Genomic DNA, 5389 nt, shown 5'->3' on the forward strand with positions numbered 1-5389 from the left:
TAAGACCCTCTTCTTGTGCTTCATTTTCATTAGGCTATCCAAAGTTTGTTGGAGCAGGATAGCTGGGCTCTGGTGGTACCATATTGCCCTGGGTCTTGTTGACTATGTTCATTCTTATGCTGTCCTTTAGGCATTTCTCTGGTGTTGGCTGGATGATTCTAAAAGCATCAGGACTTCTCAGAAAGGTTGTCTGTGCCTCAGGCAGATCCCATTCTGCAGCCCTTTTGTGTTGGGGGTGGACCCCACTCTTCAGGCTGTGGTGCTGGGGGGATCCAACTAGGATGAATGGTCAGGCAGGGTTCCAAATTGGCTAGTTTTGGTGTCCCTGAAGTTCTTCATTGGGAGGAAGGACACTCTTAGTGTCTCAAAAGGCTCCTCCACCAAAGAATGAGCCTACAGTTAGACAATGAGGCTCAGGGAACCTCAGAAAACTCACCTCTGCAGGCTGTATCCTGGACTGAACATTGGGATGGTAGACAAATCTAACTAGGATGGGATTGGCCAGTCAGGGCTTAAAGCTAGTTAGATTTGTGGCTCCCAAAAGATTCCATGAGGAAGCAGGATGTTCTTGGGGTTCCACAAGCCTGGCATGTACAAGGTCCCAGGTTCTCACAAACACATGAGAAGACAAAACCCAAATTTGTATATGGTTTCTAGGAAATATTTATAGACATAAATATAATTTCTCTGTGAGCAATATGAATATCATGGCACATGATATATACATATAGGCAGGCTTCATTATAGCCCATGTTTTTAATGATCACCTATACCCTGTCTGCCAAAATTACTAATAAGTGAGCCTTTGTCTTTTTCTGACTATCTAAACCAGTTGCTAGAACTCTGCTCATGAGATGTGTCTGCCTCAAGTCAGATCCATCATAGGACAACAGATAGAGTGAAGACAGTTTTCTAGCATAATACAGGGCATGAATTGTGGCTTTTGGTTGCCTAGTCAAGAGAAGGCAGGGTCAAGTGTTGGATTGTATCCTTGCTAAAAGACTCCTTTGGGGTTTTGTTGTTCTTGTTAGTGATATTTTGGGGACTTTTTTGCTTGTCACTTCTCTTTTAGAAGAAACCAAAATCTTTATCAGGAATCGTTTTTGAGACCAGGTCTCACTCTATTGCCAAACCACCCTCAAACTAAAGAAATCCTCCTACCTTAGCTCCTCAACTTCTGATATTGCAAGTGTGGGCCACCATGCCTGCTGTGTAATCTGCTATTAAGATTAGACAAAGCCTAAGCTTTATCAGTTGTTAAACACTCTTGTTCTCACCCCCACATGTATTCATCCAAGATGTTTGTCATATGACCGTGCTGCTCAGGGGTTATTTCTTTTGGGTTTCCCCCTGGAAGCATTAATTTCATCCAACACTAACCCCTTTGATGTCACTATTGTAAAGATAGCCGATGTGTTGGTCAGATATTCTTTAAGTAATTTGTAAAAAATGAAATAGTACATTGTCTTACACCCCGAGTTTGTGAGGTTTCCTGAGCACCATGCAATATTTCTCTATGGGTCTTTGCATCTGTTCCCATCAGCTGTGGGAGGAGGCCTCTGTGATGATTGGGCTAGGCATGAACTTATGAATAGAGCAGAATATAATTAGAAATCATTCCATTTGCTTCTCTTATTTTTTTTTTATTTTTTTTATTTTGTCCAGTACTGTTTGGTTCCACCCTAGGTCTCTGGTCTATCCATCTTTTGGTTCTTAGTCATCCAGGCATTGGTGAGCATGGAATCCTCATCACAGCATGAACCTCAAGTTAGAACATTCATTGGTTGGCCACTCCTACAAGTTCTGGGCCACCACTGCCCAGGATATCTTGCAGGCAAACCAGGTTGGAGGTGGGTGGCTTTATGGCTGGGTTGGTGTCCCAGTCACACCACTGGAAATCTTGCTTAATTATAGAAGATTGCTGTTCCAGGCTCTGTATATCCTTCATTACTAGGAGTCCTCACTAGGGTTGCCCTTATGGGTTTCAGAAAGTTTCTACTGCACTGGGGTTCCACATTGCTTTCCAACCTCCCCCAATCCCATTCCAACCATCTGTCACTGTACTCTCTCCTTCCATCCTTTCCTCCCCTACCCAATTCTTCCTGTTCCCATCTCTACTTGCCCCCCAGTACAACCACTAAATCTACTTTTCCCTTCCCAGAGAGATCTATGTATCCCCTCTAGAGCCCTTCTTCTTATTTGGCTTCTATGGGTCTGTGAATTGTAGTTTGATTATCATTTACTTAACATAATATGCATTCACTAGTGAATACATACCATGTTTGTTTTTCTGGGCCTTGATTACTGTCTTTGTTGGGGTTTTAATGGCTGTGAACAGGCACCATGACCAAATCAACTCTTACAAGGATAACATTTAGTTGGGGTTGGCTTACAGGTTTAGAGCTTCAGTCCATTATCATCAAGGCAGGGGAACATGGCAGCATCCAGGCAAGCATGGTGCAGGAGGAGCTGAGAGTTCTACATTATCTGAAAACTTCTAGAAGAAGACTGGCTTCCAGGAAGCTAGGGCTCAGATCTAGCCAGGAATCTAGGAAGTGTTAGAGCTCTCAGAAGAGAATCAAGAAGGTTTGAGCAGCCTGCTCAGGGCAAGTAGCCAAAGAGCTAAGTCTTTCCTCTACTACTGTAGCAGCACTAGGAACAGAGGTAGTGGCAGTGGTGGCTACAGTGTGAGACTTGGCAGGCAGGCATGTCCAAAGTCCAGTGGTGAATGGTTGAAGAGAAAAACCCTTCTTCAAGTGTTAGAGCTCAGTGAAAACAGCCACTCTTAGACAGTCTTCAGTGAAATGACTTGTGAACTTTATTCTGTGTGGACAGGGGCTATATAAATACTGAGGGATGCTGTGGGATTTAGGGGTGGATGTTTCCTAATGGCTCAGTTTGAGATGGTAGTGATGCTTCATTTGCATGGGGAATGATTTTAGGTGTTTTCCATACATGACTGATCACCATGTTCCTCTTAGTCTGTTGTCATGGTTACGTGTACCAGAGCAGGTACAAAAATAGATAGGGAATGGATCGACTGCTGCTGGTTTCAAGTCTCTAACATTCCCAAAATCTGAGCTCACTCATCTTTACCAGTTTGTCTATCTGGTGGCACAGTCCACTTGCCCCATGCTGTACAGAAGAAGATGAGGATTCTACCGCAGTTCCACTCCAGAACCACAGGGAGACTGACCCCAAGTATAGACTTCCAGATTCTACCCACCTGTGAGTCACTCTACCTACTGTGCTGCTTCAGGACCACATGAAGTCCAACCACCCAGTACCCCAAGATAAGGTGAAATCCAGTGACCAAGAGCTCCCACATAGGGACACTCAGACCAGGTGTTCTTCCCCCTTAATTTGCAACAATGCAGCAGTTTAATAGGTGTACTCTAATAATGTCTCACTGTATACTTTTATTGCATGTTATTTTATTTTCCTTCCATTAATTATTATTTTAATTTCTTGGAATTTTGTTTAAAAGGAAATCATGCTGATTGTCCTCTTTAAAAAACATATTGGCTTCTTTCACTCAATTGTAAGACATAAAAATGGGGCATATAACAATGATCATTAGTTTTCATTATGGAACAGTAGACTGATTGTGTATTGGTTATGGCTTAGTGTCCACTCGCCATTTGATTACTGAAAGGGTGAGTTTTAACTGTCAGTGGGAGGCCAGGTCAGTGGCTGTATGGGGAAGGAGGGAGGAAGAAGTGGGCAGTACTACAAAATGATGAAGAAAATTTTGGAAGTGATGGACATGTTTATTATTTTAATTAGAGCTGATTCCATGGGTATATATGTATCTCAGAACTTATCAATCTGTGTACTTAAATCTCCAGTTTATTGTGTTGCAGCTATACTTCAATAAAGACCTTGTGTAAAAACAAAATTCAGGCTAATGACAGGGAATTTTAAGCAAAATAACCAGAGCCCCAAGTGTTACATGTTTAAACATACAAGCTGCATGTTTAAAGTTACCTGGTAATACTTAAGAGGAATTTGGAGTCAAGGCCCACCCTTTGCCTCTCTGAATTTCGAGATTATCCTTCATATTATGAAAACAGTAATCTTTTTCACCCAGCTACCTACCTCTGGGGGATTACTGTAAAGATTTAAAAGGCCAGTGCTTTACAGACTCCAGCACCCAATACCAGTATGAACTATTGCCATCTGATCTATGTACATGTGTCCTGCCAGCTTAAGCCCTAATAGCTCATATATAAAATTTCATTAATTGTACAAGTTGCAGGAATAGCTCTGAAACCTGGTATTCTGGGCAAGACACACCCTAACTACATACCAGATCTTGAAATAAATCAGTTTCAGCCCAAACCAGAATGCAGGGAACAGACAGATTCCTTCACACTTGTGCCAAGTGTATGAGACCCACCCAAGTTTGGAAAGAGTCCAGGGCTTGGGATTTCTGAATCCCAATATTCAGCCCTTTTTTATTTACTGCTGGCGGCTGTTACAGGGGGTGTGACCCCCCACAAACAATATAGGCAGTTCTGGTGTGCTGAGACTCTTTCTAAATTTAGAGTCCAGTGTAGAAGTTAGGTACCATTGATCCCAGAAATAAGTCTCAGACACAAAACACGTTTACAAAGACCTTGGCCATATAGCCAGGCTCTACTCTGACCAGATAATAACTAAAGACAACCAACCCATTTGAACCTGCATTTGGACACATGGCTGGTCACCTGTGCTCAGGTACCATGTGTCCATCTCATCACATCTTCCTGGGCAGAGCTCCACACCTCACTCTATCTTAGAATTCATTCTCCTTCCAGATGCCCTACCTTCTATTTCCTGCCTAAGCCATAAGCCATAGGCTTTCTAGTTGATATGTGATGCATACATACAATATTCACAGATATATTCATAGATATTCAGCTTCTTTGAATATCAACTGTTCTCCTATTTGTCTCACATAGTGGCCAGGCATCATAAATCATGTTGATTTGAGTACAGTTACAGGTGGCAAATGGAGAAAGAGGTGAATATACCTTATCTTGCTGTCATCTTTCCTGACCTTTGACATTTTCATTTGTTTAACCATAGCTCCGAGGTGTTGTAAATTTATAAACATCATAATTTAGGCTCAATTGAAATGAATCTTGTCCTCTCCCCCACCAAATTCTCCAGGGTCCTTGAACATGTGCTGCTCATTGTTTGAGATCCCTATGGGGATGGGATATGATTAGGGATTAGGCAGGTCTATAATTTATGCAGCAGAGAAGCAGCCAACCTTCTCTGGATGAATCAGGCTTGAGAGGAACATTACAGAAACAGGGCTGGCGGGCTGAGACTCTGAGCAAGAGTTCAGATGGGAAGAAAAAGGGCAAGGGAAGGTAGACAATGGGTGAGGGAGAAGCAGAGC

The sequence above is a fragment of the Micromys minutus genome, assembly GCF_963924665.1.
Source record: "Micromys minutus genome assembly, chromosome: 4".
Lineage (NCBI taxonomy): Eukaryota > Metazoa > Chordata > Mammalia > Rodentia > Muridae > Micromys > Micromys minutus.